Source organism: Phalangium opilio, unplaced genomic scaffold, assembly GCF_054372755.1.
Source record: "Phalangium opilio isolate 3A_F unplaced genomic scaffold, DU_Popi_V2 ptg000009l_1, whole genome shotgun sequence".
NCBI lineage: Eukaryota > Metazoa > Arthropoda > Arachnida > Opiliones > Phalangiidae > Phalangium > Phalangium opilio.
Genome location: NW_028324146.1, coordinates 12,995,992 through 13,009,418, shown reverse-complemented (window position 1 = coordinate 13,009,418; position 13,427 = coordinate 12,995,992). Strand labels below are relative to the sequence as shown.

At 37.8% G+C, this 13,427-nt stretch overlaps 41 pseudogenes; all 41 read left to right on the top strand.

Annotated features, from left to right (window-relative positions):
• The first annotated feature begins 17 nt into the window (after nucleotides 1-17).
• Nucleotides 18-136, top strand: LOC149715147 (5S ribosomal RNA; annotated as a pseudogene).
• A 137-nt stretch (nucleotides 137-273) lies between these two features.
• On the top strand, nucleotides 274-392 carry LOC149715146 (5S ribosomal RNA; annotated as a pseudogene).
• Nucleotides 393-529: 137 nt separating this feature from the next.
• LOC149715145 (5S ribosomal RNA) lies at nucleotides 530-632 on the top strand (annotated as a pseudogene).
• A 122-nt stretch (nucleotides 633-754) lies between these two features.
• On the top strand, nucleotides 755-873 carry LOC149715144 (5S ribosomal RNA; annotated as a pseudogene).
• Nucleotides 874-1,234: 361 nt separating this feature from the next.
• On the top strand, nucleotides 1,235-1,353 carry LOC149715143 (5S ribosomal RNA; annotated as a pseudogene).
• A 138-nt stretch (nucleotides 1,354-1,491) lies between these two features.
• LOC149715142 (5S ribosomal RNA) lies at nucleotides 1,492-1,610 on the top strand (annotated as a pseudogene).
• Nucleotides 1,611-1,732: 122 nt separating this feature from the next.
• On the top strand, nucleotides 1,733-1,851 carry LOC149715141 (5S ribosomal RNA; annotated as a pseudogene).
• A 138-nt stretch (nucleotides 1,852-1,989) lies between these two features.
• LOC149715140 (5S ribosomal RNA) lies at nucleotides 1,990-2,092 on the top strand (annotated as a pseudogene).
• A 122-nt stretch (nucleotides 2,093-2,214) lies between these two features.
• Nucleotides 2,215-2,333, top strand: LOC149715139 (5S ribosomal RNA; annotated as a pseudogene).
• A 138-nt stretch (nucleotides 2,334-2,471) lies between these two features.
• On the top strand, nucleotides 2,472-2,590 carry LOC149715138 (5S ribosomal RNA; annotated as a pseudogene).
• A 137-nt stretch (nucleotides 2,591-2,727) lies between these two features.
• LOC149715137 (5S ribosomal RNA) lies at nucleotides 2,728-2,846 on the top strand (annotated as a pseudogene).
• Nucleotides 2,847-2,983: 137 nt separating this feature from the next.
• Nucleotides 2,984-3,086, top strand: LOC149715136 (5S ribosomal RNA; annotated as a pseudogene).
• Nucleotides 3,087-3,208: 122 nt separating this feature from the next.
• On the top strand, nucleotides 3,209-3,327 carry LOC149715135 (5S ribosomal RNA; annotated as a pseudogene).
• Nucleotides 3,328-3,464: 137 nt separating this feature from the next.
• LOC149715134 (5S ribosomal RNA) lies at nucleotides 3,465-3,567 on the top strand (annotated as a pseudogene).
• A 362-nt stretch (nucleotides 3,568-3,929) lies between these two features.
• LOC149715133 (5S ribosomal RNA) lies at nucleotides 3,930-4,048 on the top strand (annotated as a pseudogene).
• Nucleotides 4,049-4,185: 137 nt separating this feature from the next.
• Nucleotides 4,186-4,304, top strand: LOC149715132 (5S ribosomal RNA; annotated as a pseudogene).
• Nucleotides 4,305-4,441: 137 nt separating this feature from the next.
• Nucleotides 4,442-4,560, top strand: LOC149715131 (5S ribosomal RNA; annotated as a pseudogene).
• A 137-nt stretch (nucleotides 4,561-4,697) lies between these two features.
• LOC149715130 (5S ribosomal RNA) lies at nucleotides 4,698-4,816 on the top strand (annotated as a pseudogene).
• Nucleotides 4,817-4,938: 122 nt separating this feature from the next.
• On the top strand, nucleotides 4,939-5,057 carry LOC149715129 (5S ribosomal RNA; annotated as a pseudogene).
• A 362-nt stretch (nucleotides 5,058-5,419) lies between these two features.
• Nucleotides 5,420-5,538, top strand: LOC149715128 (5S ribosomal RNA; annotated as a pseudogene).
• A 138-nt stretch (nucleotides 5,539-5,676) lies between these two features.
• LOC149715127 (5S ribosomal RNA) lies at nucleotides 5,677-5,795 on the top strand (annotated as a pseudogene).
• A 122-nt stretch (nucleotides 5,796-5,917) lies between these two features.
• On the top strand, nucleotides 5,918-6,036 carry LOC149715126 (5S ribosomal RNA; annotated as a pseudogene).
• A 137-nt stretch (nucleotides 6,037-6,173) lies between these two features.
• Nucleotides 6,174-6,292, top strand: LOC149715125 (5S ribosomal RNA; annotated as a pseudogene).
• A 137-nt stretch (nucleotides 6,293-6,429) lies between these two features.
• Nucleotides 6,430-6,532, top strand: LOC149715124 (5S ribosomal RNA; annotated as a pseudogene).
• A 122-nt stretch (nucleotides 6,533-6,654) lies between these two features.
• LOC149715123 (5S ribosomal RNA) lies at nucleotides 6,655-6,773 on the top strand (annotated as a pseudogene).
• Nucleotides 6,774-7,134: 361 nt separating this feature from the next.
• On the top strand, nucleotides 7,135-7,253 carry LOC149715122 (5S ribosomal RNA; annotated as a pseudogene).
• A 138-nt stretch (nucleotides 7,254-7,391) lies between these two features.
• LOC149715121 (5S ribosomal RNA) lies at nucleotides 7,392-7,510 on the top strand (annotated as a pseudogene).
• Nucleotides 7,511-7,632: 122 nt separating this feature from the next.
• LOC149715120 (5S ribosomal RNA) lies at nucleotides 7,633-7,751 on the top strand (annotated as a pseudogene).
• A 2,009-nt stretch (nucleotides 7,752-9,760) lies between these two features.
• Nucleotides 9,761-9,879, top strand: LOC149715119 (5S ribosomal RNA; annotated as a pseudogene).
• Nucleotides 9,880-10,001: 122 nt separating this feature from the next.
• LOC149715118 (5S ribosomal RNA) lies at nucleotides 10,002-10,120 on the top strand (annotated as a pseudogene).
• A 137-nt stretch (nucleotides 10,121-10,257) lies between these two features.
• On the top strand, nucleotides 10,258-10,376 carry LOC149715117 (5S ribosomal RNA; annotated as a pseudogene).
• A 137-nt stretch (nucleotides 10,377-10,513) lies between these two features.
• On the top strand, nucleotides 10,514-10,616 carry LOC149715116 (5S ribosomal RNA; annotated as a pseudogene).
• A 122-nt stretch (nucleotides 10,617-10,738) lies between these two features.
• LOC149715115 (5S ribosomal RNA) lies at nucleotides 10,739-10,857 on the top strand (annotated as a pseudogene).
• Nucleotides 10,858-11,218: 361 nt separating this feature from the next.
• Nucleotides 11,219-11,337, top strand: LOC149715114 (5S ribosomal RNA; annotated as a pseudogene).
• A 137-nt stretch (nucleotides 11,338-11,474) lies between these two features.
• LOC149715113 (5S ribosomal RNA) lies at nucleotides 11,475-11,593 on the top strand (annotated as a pseudogene).
• Nucleotides 11,594-11,730: 137 nt separating this feature from the next.
• LOC149715112 (5S ribosomal RNA) lies at nucleotides 11,731-11,833 on the top strand (annotated as a pseudogene).
• Nucleotides 11,834-11,955: 122 nt separating this feature from the next.
• Nucleotides 11,956-12,074, top strand: LOC149715111 (5S ribosomal RNA; annotated as a pseudogene).
• A 137-nt stretch (nucleotides 12,075-12,211) lies between these two features.
• Nucleotides 12,212-12,314, top strand: LOC149715110 (5S ribosomal RNA; annotated as a pseudogene).
• Nucleotides 12,315-12,676: 362 nt separating this feature from the next.
• Nucleotides 12,677-12,795, top strand: LOC149715109 (5S ribosomal RNA; annotated as a pseudogene).
• A 137-nt stretch (nucleotides 12,796-12,932) lies between these two features.
• Nucleotides 12,933-13,051, top strand: LOC149715108 (5S ribosomal RNA; annotated as a pseudogene).
• Nucleotides 13,052-13,188: 137 nt separating this feature from the next.
• Nucleotides 13,189-13,307, top strand: LOC149715107 (5S ribosomal RNA; annotated as a pseudogene).
• The last annotated feature ends 120 nt before the right edge of the window (nucleotides 13,308-13,427 follow it).

Sequence of the window (13,427 nt, the reverse complement as noted above, 5' to 3'; positions counted from 1 at the left end):
TATTAACTAGCACTCTCGGCAACGGCCATATCACGCTGAATACACCGGTTCTCGTCCGATAACCGAAGTTAAGCAGCGTCGAGCGCAGTCACTACTTGGGAGGGAGACCACTTAGGAACACTGCGTTCCGTTGGCTTTTTCACTTTTTTTTCCTCTTTTAAATTTTAATATATATGAAAAAAGCAAACATGTTTTCTTTTTGTTATTGTTTTCAAATGATGAAGGTTAATTTGTCTCACTTAATTTAAATTCGAATTATTAACTAGCACTCTCGGCAACGGCCATATCACGCTGAATACACCGGTTCTCGTCCGTTCACCGAAGTTAAGCAGCGTCGAGCGCATACAGTACTTTAGAGGGAGACCACTTAGGAACACTGCGTGCCGTTTGCTTTTTCACTTTTTTTTCCTCTTTTAAATTTTAATAGATAAGAAAAAAGCAAACATGTTTTCTTTTTGTTATTGTTTTAAAATGATGAAGGTTAATTTGTCTCACTTAATTTAAATTCGAATTATTAACTAGCACTCTCGGCAATGGCCATATCACGCTGAAAACACCGGTTCTCGTCCGATCACCGAAGTTAAGCAGCGTCGAGCGCATACAGTACTTGGGAATACTGCGTGCCGTTTGCTTTTTCACTTTTGTTTCCTCTTTCAAATTCCACCAGATATGAAAAAAGCAAACATATCTTCTTTTTGATATTGTTTTATAAAGATGAAAGTTAATTAAATTCAAATTATTAACTAGCACTCTCGGCAACGGCCATATCACGCTGAATACACCGGTTCTCGTCCGATCACCGAAGTTAAGCAGCGTCAAGCGCAGTCAGTACTTGGGAGGGAGACTACTTAGGAACACTGCATGCCGTTGGCTTTTTCACTTTTTTTCCTCTTTTAAATTTTAATAGATATGAAAAAAGCAAACATGTTTTCTTTTTGTTATTGTTTTAAAATGATGAAGGTTAATTTGTCTCACTTAATTTAAATTCGAATTATTAACTAGCACTCTCGGCAACGGCCATATCACGCTGAAAACACCGGTTCTCGTCCGATTACCGAAGTTAAGCAGCGTCGAGCGCATACAGTACTTGGGAATACTGCGTGCCGTTTGCTTTTTAACTTTTGTTACCTCTTTCAAATTCCACTAGATATGAAAAAAGCAAACATATCTTCATTATGATATTGTTTTATAAAGATGAAAGTTAATTAAAATCAAATTATTAACTAGCACTCTCGGCAACGGCCATATCACGCTGAATACACCGGTTCTCGTCCGATAACCGAAGTTAAGCAGCGTCGAGCGCAGTCACTACTTGGAAGGGAGACCACTTAGGAACACTGCGTTCCGTTGGCTTTTTCACTTTTTTTTCCTCTTTTAAATTTTAATAGATATGAAAAAAAGCAAACATGTTTTCTTTTTGTTATTGTTTTAAAATGATGAAGGTTAATTTGTCTCACTTAATTTAAATTCGAATTATTAACTAGCACCCTCGGCAACGGCCACATCACGCTGAAAACACCGGTTCACGTCCGATCACCGAAGTTAAGCAGCGTCGAGCGCATACAGTACTTGGGAGGGAGACCACTTAGGAACACTGCGTGCCGTTGGCTTTTTCACTTTTTTTTCCTCTTTTAAATTCCAATAGATATGCAAAAAGCAAACATAACTTCTTTTTGTTATTGTTTTATAAAGATGAAAGTAAATTAAATTCAAATTATTAACTAGCACTCTCGGCAACGGCCATATCACGCTGAATACACCGGTTCTCGTCCGATAACCGAAGTTAAGCAGCTTCGAGCGCAGTCACTACTTGGGAGGGAGACCACTTAGGAACACTGCGTTCCGTTGGCTTTTTCACTTTTTTTTTCCTCTTTTAAATTTTAATAGATAAGAAAAAAGCAAACATGTTTTCTTTTTGTTATTGTTTTAAAATGATGAAGGTTAATTTGTCTCACTTAATTTAAATTCGAATTATTAACTAGCACTCTCGGCAACGGCCATATCACGCTGAAAACACCGGTTCTCGTCCGATCACCGAAGTTAAGCAGCGTCGAGCGCATACAGTACTTGGGAATACTGCGTGCCGTTTGCTTTTTCACTTTTGTTTCCTCTTTCAAATTCCACCAGATATGAAAAAAGCAAACATATCTTCATTATGATATTGTTTTATAAAGATGAAAGTTAATTAAAATCAAATTATTAACTAGCACTCTCGGCAACGGCCATATCACGCTGAATACACCGGTTCTCGTCCGATAACCGAAGTTAAGCAGCGTCGAGCGCAGTCACTACTTGGAAGGGAGACCACTTAGGAACACTGCGTTCCGTTGGCTTTTTCACTTTTTTTTCCTCTTTTAAATTTTAATAGATATGAAAAAAAGCAAACATGTTTTCTTTTTGTTATTGTTTTAAAATGATGAAGGTTAATTTGTCTCACTTAATTTAAATTCGAATTATTAACTAGCACCCTCGGCAACGGCCACATCACGCTGAAAACACCGGTTCACGTCCGATCACCGAAGTTAAGCAGCGTCGAGCGCATACAGTACTTGGGAGGGAGACCACTTAGGAACACTGCGTTCCGTTGGCTTTTTCACTTTTTTTTCCTCTTTTAAATTTTAATAGATATGAAAAAAGCAAACATGTTTTCTTTTTGTTATTGTTTTCAAATGATGAAGGTTAATTTGTCTCACTTAATTTAAATTCGAATTATTAACTAGCACTCTCGGCAACGGCCATATCACGCTGAATACACCGGTTCTCGTCCGTTCACCGAAGTTAAGCAGCGTCGAGCGCATACAGTACTTTAGAGGGAGACCACTTAGGAACACTGCGTGCCGTTTGCTTTTTCACTTTTTTTTCCTCTTTTAAATTTTAATAGATAAGAAAAAAGCAAACATGTTTTCTTTTTGTTATTGTTTTAAAATGATGAAGGTTAATTTGTCTCACTTAATTTAAATTCGAATTATTAACTAGCACTCTCGGCAACGGCCATATCACGCTGAAAACACCGGTTCTCGTCCGATCACCGAAGTTAAGCAGCGTCGAGCGCATACAGTACTTGGGAATACTGCGTGCCGTTTCCTTTTTCACTTTTGTTTCCTCTTTCAAATTCCACCAGATATGAAAAAAGCAAACATATCTTCTTTTTGATATTGTTTTATAAAGATGAAAGTTAATTAAATTCAAATTATTAACTAGCACTCTCGGCAACGGCCATATCACGCTGAATAGACCGTTTCTCGTCCGATCACCGAAGTTAAGCAGCGTCAAGCGCAGTCAGTACTTGGGAGGGAGACTACTTAGGAACACTGCATGCCGTTGGCTTTTTCACTTTTTTTTCCTCTTTTAAATTTTAATAGATATGAAAAAAGCAAACATGTTTTCTTTTTGTTATTGTTTTAAAATGATGAAGGTTAATTTGTCTCACTTAATTTAAATTCGAATTATTAACTAGCACTCTCGGCAACGGCCATATCACGCTGAAAACACCGGTTCTCGTCCGATCACCGAAGTTAAGCAGCGTCGAGCGCATACAGTACTCGGGAATACTGCGTGCCGTTTGCTTTTTCACTTTTGTTTCCTCTTTCAAATTCCACCAGATAAGAAAAAAGCAAACATATCTTCTTTTTGATATTGTTTTAAAAAGATGAAGGTCAATTTGTCTCACTTCATTTAAATTCGAATTATTATCTAGCACTCTCGGCAACGGCTATATCAAGCTGAAAACACCGGTTACCGTCCGATCACCGAAGTTAAGCAGCGTCGAGCGCAGTCAGTACTTAGAAACTCTGCGTGCCGTTGGCTTTTTCACTTTTGTTTCCTCTTTTAAATTCCATCAGATATGAAAAAAGCAAACTTATCTTCTTTTTGTTATTGTTTTATAAAGATGAAGGTTAATTAAATTCGAATTATTAAATAGCACTCTCGGCAACGGCCATATCACGCTGAATACACCGGTTCTCGTCCGATAACCGAAGTTAAGCAGCTTCGAGCGCAGTCACTACTTGGGAGGGAGACCACTTAGGAACACTGCGTGCCGTTGGCTTTTTCACTTTTTTTTCCTCTTTTAAATTCCTATAGATATGAAAAAAGCAAACATATTTTCTTTTCGTTATTGTTTTAAAAAGATGAAGGTCAATTTGTCTCACTTAATTTAAATTCGAATTATTATCTAACACTCTCGGCAACGGCCATATCACGCTGAAAACACCGGTTCTCGTCGGATCACCGAAGTTAATCAGCGTCGAGCGCAGTCAGTACTTGGGAGGGAGACCACTTAGGAACACTGCGTGCCGTTGGCTTTTTCACTTTTTTTTCCTCTTTTAAATTTTAATAGATATGAAAAAAGCAAACATGTTTTCTTTTTGTTATTGTTTTAAAATGATGAGGGTTAATTTGTCTCACTTAATTTAAATTCAAATTATTAACTAGCACTCTCGGCAACGGCCATATCACGCTGAATACACCGGCTCTCGTCCGATAACCGAAGTTAAGCAGCGTCGAGCGCAGTCACTACTTGGGAGGGAGAACACTTAGGAACACTGCGTTCCGTTGGCTTTTTCACTTTTTTTTCCTCTTTTAAATTTTAATAGATATGAAAAAAGCAAACATGTTTTCTTTTTGTTATTGTTTTAAAATGATGAAGGTTAATTTGTCTCACTTAATTTAAATTCGAATTATTAACTAGCACCCTCGGCAACGGCCACATCACGCTGAAAACACCGGTTCACGTCCGATCACCGAAGTTAAGCAGCGTCGAGCGCATACAGTACTTGGGAGGGAGACCACTTAGGAACACTGCGTGCCGTTGGCTTTTTCACTTTTTTTTCCTCTTTTAAATTCCAATAGATATGCAAAAAGCAAACATAACTTCTTTATGTTATTGTTTTATAAAGATGAAAGTAAATTAAATTCAAATTATTAACTAGCACTCTCGGCAACGGCCATATCACGCTGAATACACCGGTTCTCGTCCGATAACCGAAGTTAAGCAGCGTCGATCGCAGTCAGTACGTGGGAGGGAGACCACTTAGGAACACTGCGTGCCGTTGGCTTTTTCACTTTTTTTTCCTCTTTTAAATTCCAATAGATATGAAAAAAGCAAACATATTTTCTTTTTGTTATTGTTTTAAAAAGATGAAGGTTAATTTGTCTCACTTAATTTAAATTCGAATTATTAAATAAAACTCTCGGCAACGGCCATATCACGCTGAAAACACCGGTTCTCGTCCGATTACCGAAGTTAAGCAGCGTCGAGCGCATACAGTACTTGGGAATACTGCGTGCCGTTTGCTTTTTAACTTTTGTTACCTCTTTCAAATTCCACCAGATATGAAAAAAGCAAACATATCTTCATTATGATATTGTTTTATAAAGATGAAAGTTAATTAAATTCAAATTATTAACTAGCACTCTCGGCAACGGCCATATCACGCTGAATACACCGGTTCTCGTCCGATAACCGAAGTTAAGCAGCGTCGAGCGCAGTCACTACTTGGGAGGGAGACCACTTAGGAACACTGCGTTCCGTTGGCTTTTTCACTTTTTTTTCCTCTTTTAAATTTTAATAGATATGAAAAAAAGCAAACATGTTTTCTTTTTGTTATTGTTTTAAAATGATGAAGGTTAATTTGTCTCACTTAATTTAAATTCGAATTATTAACTAGCACCCTCGGCAACGGCCACATCACGCTGAAAACACCGGTTCACGTCCGATCACCGAAGTTAAGCAGCGTCGAGCGCATACAGTACTTGGGAGGGAGACCACTTAGGAACACTGCGTGCCGTTGGCTTTTTCACTTTTTTTTCCTCTTTTAAATTCCAATAGATATGCAAAAAGCAAACATAACTTCTTTTTGTTATTGTTTTATAAAGATGAAAGTAAATTAAATTCAAATTATTAACTAGCACTCTCGGCAACGGCCATATCACGCTGAATACACCGGTTCTCGTCCGATAACCGAAGTTAAGCAGCGTCGAGCGCAGTCACTACTTGGGAGGGAGACCACTTAGGAACACTGCGTTCCGTTGGCTTTTTCACTTTTTTTTCCTCTTTTAAATTTTAATAGATATGAAAAAAGCAAACATGTTTTCTTTTTGTTATTGTTTTCAAATGATGAAGGTTAATTTGTCTCACTTAATTTAAATTCGAATTATTAACTAGCACTCTCGGCAACGGCCATATCACGCTGAATACACCGGTTCTCGTCCGTTCACCGAAGTTAAGCAGCGTCGAGCGCATACAGTACTTTAGAGGGAGACCACTTAGGAACACTGCGTGCCGTTTGCTTTTTCACTTTTTTTTCCTCTTTTAAATTTTAATAGATAAGAAAAAAGCAAACATGTTTTCTTTTTGTTATTGTTTTAAAATGATGAAGGTTAATTTGTCTCACTTAATTTAAATTCGAATTATTAACTAGCACTCTCGGCAACGGCCATATCACGCTGAAAACACCGGTTCTCGTCCGATCACCGAAGTTAAGCAGCGTCGAGCGCATACAGTACTTGGGAATACTGCGTGCCGTTTGCTTTTTCACTTTTGTTTCCTCTTTCAAATTCCACCAGATATGAAAAAAGCAAACATATCTTCTTTTTGATATTGTTTTATAAAGATGAAAGTTAATTAAATTCAAATTATTAACTAGCACTCTCGGCAACGGCCATATCACGCTGAATACACCGGTTCTCGTCCGATCACCGAAGTTAAGCAGCGTCAAGCGCAGTCAGTACTTGGGAGGGAGACTACTTAGGAACACTGCATGCCGTTGGCTTTTTCACTTTTTTTCCTCTTTTAAATTTTAATAGATAAGAAAAAAGCAAACATGTTTTCTTTTTGTTATTGTTTTAAAATGATGAAGGTTAATTTGTCTCACTTAATTTAAATTCGAATTATTAACTAGCACTCTCGGCAACGGCCATATCAAGCTGAAAACACCGGTTCTCGTCCGATTACCGAAGTTAAGCAGCGTCGAGCGCATACAGTACTTGGGAATACTGCGTGCCGTTTGCTTTTTAACTTTTGTTACCTCTTTCAAATTCCACTAGATATGAAAAAAGCAAACATATCTTCATTATGATATTGTTTTATAAAGATGAAAGTTAATTAAAATCAAATTATTAACTAGCACTCTCGGCAACGGCCATATCACGCTGAATACACCGGTTCTCGTCCGATAACCGAAGTTAAGCAGCGTCGAGCGCAGTCACTACTTGGAAGGGAGACCACTTAGGAACACTGCGTTCCGTTGGCTTTTTCACTTTTTTTTCCTCTTTTAAATTTTAATAGATATGAAAAAAAGCAAACATGTTTTCTTTTTGTTATTGTTTTAAAATGATGAAGGTTAATTTGTCTCACTTAATTTAAATTCGAATTATTAACTAGCACCCTCGGCAACGGCCACATCACGCTGAAAACACCGGTTCACGTCCGATCACCGAAGTTAAGCAGCGTCGAGCGCATACAGTACTTGGGAGGGAGACCACTTAGGAACACTGCGTGCCGTTTGCTTTTTAACTTTTGTTACCTCTTTCAAATTCCACCAGATATGAAAAAAGCAAACATATCTTCATTATGATATTGTTTTATAAAGATGAAAGTTAATTAAATTCAAATTATTAACTAGCACTCTCGGCAACGGCCATATCACGCTGAATACACCGGTTCTCGTCCGATAACCGAAGTTAAGCAGCGTCGAGCGCAGTCACTACTTGGAAGGGAGACCACTTAGGAACACTGCGTTCCGTTGGCTTTTTCACTTTTTTTTCCTCTTTTAAATTTTAATAGATATGAAAAAAAGCAAACATGTTTTCTTTTTACCTCTCCGAGTGACGTATGTCACGGAGAGGTTCTAAATTCGACGTGTCTGTCTGTCTGTCTGTCTGTCTGTCTGTCTGTCTGTCTGTCTGTCTGTCTGTCTGTCTGTCCGTTGTTATACCCACGTGACCGCGTTCGCAGTTTGCAGATCGGAGCAAACGTGTATTCAATTTCCAGACCGCATTTACAGTCCCGGAAATTGTATTCCACTTACAGGCTATAACTCCATTGTCTGTCTAACAACTGTTCATTTGTCCACCCCACATGGACACCAGTCTGAACTTTCTAGCTTCTAAACACCACCATCTTCTAGTCTTTCGCCCATTCCACATGGACACCAGTCTGTACACCTGGCTTCTAACACCACTATCTTCTGGTCTTTGTTTTTGTCCATCCCACATGGACACCAGTCTGTACACCTGGTTTCTAACACAACCATCTTCTGGTCTTTGTTTTTGTCCATCCCACATGGACACCAGTCTGTACACCTGGCTTCTAACACCACCAACATCCTTAAGGTTAAGACATACGCGGCGATCGGCTAGGGTTACGAGAAACGTCTAGCCTTCCAATGGAGGGGTCTTCCTCCAAGGTTCACGCAATTGCGATGTTCTTATCTACAGCCGCGATTCGAATCCCTTATATACTACCTATTTGAGTAAGTCGAAGCAACCGGCGTATGCTTCATTTCAAACGCCAATATTAGTCAAGTCTCTCTAGAATGTTTAATTGTTCTTTATCAAAACGATGTAACGTTCAATAAGGCAAACAACTGACGAAGAAAATATTTAATATTAATTATATTTATTTTAATATTTAAGATAATCTTGTTTCTCATCTCAAAATTAATACGGAAAGAGTTAAAAAGCAGCTTATTTTTTTGTCTGTGTGTGTCCGTCCGTTGTTACACTAGTGCGTCGCGTTAGCAGTTAGCCTTGTGTTGATGTGTTAAGAAATCATACAGAACCTTAATATTCCCTTTTTACATAATATAAAGTGAATATGTGGAAGTATTTTTCGTAATTATGATGCATTTAGTAGTTTTGTAGCTTTAAAGCTCTGTTTCATTTTGATATTCCAAAGATTTTTTTTAATATTGTTATTTGAAATGGCTGTTTATATATTACTTAAGCTATACGACATCTGTATATAGAATAATCCTTGGTTTAGTGACTTCATGAAGAAACCTAAGACCTAGACTCCGGCGGGTAAAACAAGTATTATCCGCAATAGGCTTAGTGAAACAAAGTGTAAATTATTGAGGCCTGAAGTGAAGTAAACTTTTGGCTTTGATTTTCGTGTCTGAAATGAAGAGACATTAACGGTTCAGAGTGAGTCGAAAGTTAAATACACTCTTAAATAATCAGGTAAAGATTTTATAATAGAAGAAAAGATCATGGTGGCAATTAGATTAGTAAAAGGGCTAGTGGTAAACGAGTAGCTACAGACTTTTTATTCTCTTTACGGTGCGCTATGACTATTAGTGCGTCTGGGTATAATTTAGCTTTGGTGTTATTTAACGTTAACATTCGTGTTGGCAAACTAAGAATATTGTTGAGGTGAGACGAGACGATTGTGTTTACACTGAAAACCAGTTGTGAATGTAGCTACCAGAATATAGGGTAAACAGCTGAAGCGTAGACTTCATTTCCTGTTCTTTTCCCCATTGACTGATTTCCATGTGTCCAAGATTTATCCTTATTGGATGTAAAATGTCGTCTACTTTACTGTTTGCTATGTTTGGAATACTACTTCAATATTTCGTAAATTTTTACTTCAAAAAAGTGAAATAACTCCATATCTGGGTAAATAAGTTTGTAGTAGTAGACCTCTTGACTCGGAGAGGTAATATTTTGGTTTTCCCAACTTGTTGTTATTGTTTTAAAATGATGAAGGTTAATTTGTCTCACTTAATTTAAATTCGAATTATTAACTAGCACCCTCGGCAACGGCCACATCACGCTGAAAACACCGGTTCACGTCCGATCACCGAAGTTAAGCAGCGTCGAGCGCATACAGTACTTGGGAGGGAGACCACTTAGGAACACTGCGTGCCGTTGGCTTTTTCACTTTTTTTTCCTCTTTTAAATTCCAATAGATATGCAAAAAGCAAACATAACTTCTTTTTGTTATTGTTTTATAAAGATGAAAGTAAATTAAATTCAAATTATTAACTAGCACTCTCGGCAACGGCCATATCACGCTGAATACACCGGTTCTCGTCCGATAACCGAAGTTAAGCAGCTTCGAGCGCAGTCACTACTTGGGAGGGAGACCACTTAGGAACACTGCGTTCCGTTCGCTTTTTCACTTTTTTTTCCTCTTTTAAATTTTAATAGATATGAAAAAAGCAAACATGTTTTCTTTTTGTTATTGTTTTCAAATGATGAAGGTTAATTTGTCTCACTTAATTTAAATTCGAATTATTAACTAGCACTCTCGGCAACGGCCATATCACGCTGAATACACCGGTTCTCGTCCGTTCACCGAAGTTAAGCAGCGTCGAGCGCATACAGTACTTTAGAGGGAGACCACTTAGGAACACTGCGTGCCGTTTGCTTTTTCACTTTTTTTTCCTCTTTTAAATTTTAATAGATAAGAAAAAAGCAAACATGTTTTCTTTTTGTTATTGTTTTAAAATTATGAAGGTTAATTTGTCTCACTTAATTTAAATTCGAATTATTAACTAGCACTCTCGGCAACGGCCATATCACGCTGAAACCACCGGTTCTCGTCCGATCACCGAAGTTAAGCAGCGTCGAGCGCATACAGTACTTGGGAATACTGCGTGCCGTTTGCTTTTTCACTTTTGTTTCCTCTTTCAAATTCCACCAGATATGAAAAAAGCAAACATATCTTCTTTTTGATATTGTTTTATAAAGATGAAAGTTAATTAAATTCAAATTATTAACTAGCACTCTCGGCAACGGCCATATCACGCTGAATACACCGGTTCTCGTCCGATCACCGAAGTTAAGCAGCGTCAAGCGCAGTCAGTACTTGGGAGGGAGACTACTTAGGAACACTGCATGCCGTTGGCTTTTTCACTTTTTTTCCTCTTTTAAATTTTAATAGATATGAAAAAAGCAAACATGTTTTCTTTTTGTTATTGTTTTAAAATGATGAAGGTTAATTTGTCTCACTTAATTTAAATTCGAATTATTAACTAGCACTCTCGGCAACGGCCATATCACGCTGAAAACACCGGTTCTCGTCCGATTACCGAAGTTAAGCAGCGTCGAGCGCATACAGTACTTGGGAATACTGCGTGCCGTTTGCTTTTTCACTTTTGTTTCCTCTTTCAAATTCCACCAGATATGAAAAAAGCAAACATATGTTCATTTTGATATTGTTTTATAAAGATGAAATTTAATTAAAATCAAATTATTAACTAGCACTCTCGGCAACGGCCATATCACGCTGAATACACCGGTTCTCGTCCGATAACCGAAGTTAAGCAGCGTCGAGCGCAGTCACTACTTGGAAGGGAGACCACTTAGGAACACTGCGTTCCGTTGGCTTTTTCACTTTTTTTTCCTCTTTTAAATTTTAATAGATATGAAAAAAGCAAACATGTTTTCTTTTTGTTATTGTTTTCAAATGATGAAGGTTAATTTGTCTCACTTAATTTAAATTCGAATTATTAACTAGCACTCTCGGCAACGGCCATATCACGCTGAATACACCGGTTCTCGTCCGTTCACCGAAGTTAAGCAGCGTCGAGCGCATACAGTACTTTAGAGGGAGACCACTTAGGAACACTGCGTGCCGTTTGCTTTTTCACTTTTTTTTCCTCTTTTAAATTTTAATAGATAAGAAAAAAGCAAACATGTTTTCTTTTTGTTATTGTTTTAAAATGATGAAGGTTAATTTGTCTCACTTAATTTAAATTCGAATTATTAACTAGCACTCTCGGCAACGGCCATATCACGCTGAAAACACCGGTTCTCGTCCGATCACCGAAGTTAAGCAGCGTCGAGCGCATACAGTACTTGGGAATACTGCGTGCCGTTTCCTTTTTCACTTTTGTTTCCTCTTTCAAATTCCACCAGATATGAAAAAAGCAAACATATCTTCTTTTTGATATTGTTTTATAAAGATGAAAGTTAATTAAATTCAAATTATTAACTAGCACTCTCGGCAACGGCCATATCACGCTGAATAGACCGTTTCTCGTCCGATCACCGAAGTTAAGCAGCGTCAAGCGCAGTCAGTACTTGGGAGGGAGACTACTTAGGAACACTGCATGCCGTTGGCTTTTTCACTTTTTTTTCCTCTTTTAAATTTTAATAGATATGAAAAAAGCAAACATGTTTTCTTTTTGTTATTGTTTTAAAATGATGAAGGTTAATTTGTCTCACTTAATTTAAATTCGAATTATTAACTAGCACTCTCGGCAACGGCCATATCACGCTGAAAACACCGGTTCTCGTCCGATCACCGAAGTTAAGCAGCGTCGAGCGCATACAGTACTCGGGAATACTGCGTGCCGTTTGCTTTTTCACTTTTGTTTCCTCTTTCAAATTCCACCAGATAAGAAAAAAGCAAACATATCTTCTTTTTGATATTGTTTTAAAAAGATGAAGGTCAATTTGTCTCACTTCATTTAAATTCGAATTATTATCTAGCACTCTCGGCAACGGCTATATCAAGCTGAAAACACCGGTTACCGTCCGATCACCGAAGTTAAGCAGCGTCGAGCGCAGTCAGTACTTAGAAACTCTGCGTGCCGTTGGCTTTTTCACTTTTGTTTCCTCTTTTAAATTCCATCAGATATGAAAAAAGCAAACTTATCTTCTTTTTGTTATTGTTTTATAAAGATGAAGGTTAATTAAATTCGAATTATTAAATAGCACTCTCGGCAACGGCCATATCACGCTGAATACACCGGTTCTCGTCCGATAACCGAAGTTAAGCAGCTTCGAGCGCAGTCACTACTTGGGAGGGAGACCACTTAGGAACACTGCGTGCCGTTGGCTTTTTCACTTTTTTTTCCTCTTTTAAATTCCTATAGATATGAAAAAAGCAAACATATTTTCTTTTCGTTATTGTTTTAAAAAGATGAAGGTCAATTTGTCTCACTTAATTTAAATTCGAATTATTATCTAACACTCTCGGCAACGGCCATATCACGCTGAAAACACCGGTTCTCGTCGGATCACCGAAGTTAATCAGCGTCGAGCGCAGTCAGTACTTGGGAGGGAGACCACTTAGGAACACTGCGTGCCGTTGGCTTTTTCACTTTTTTTTCCTCTTTTAAATTTTAATAGATATGAAAAAAGCAAACATGTTTTCTTTTTGTTATTGTTTTAAAATGATGAGGGTTAATTTGTCTCACTTAATTTAAATTCAAATTATTAACTAGCACTCTCGGCAACGGCCATATCACGCTGAATACACCGGCTCTCGTCCGATAACCGAAGTTAAGCAGCGTCGAGCGCAGTCACTACTTGGGAGGGAGAACACTTAGGAACACTGCGTTCCGTTGGCTTTTTCACTTTTTTTTCCTCTTTTAAATTTTAATAGATATGAAAAAAGCAAACATGTTTTCTTTTTGTTATTGTTTTAAAATGATGAAGGTTAATTTGTCTCACTTAATTTAAATTCGAAT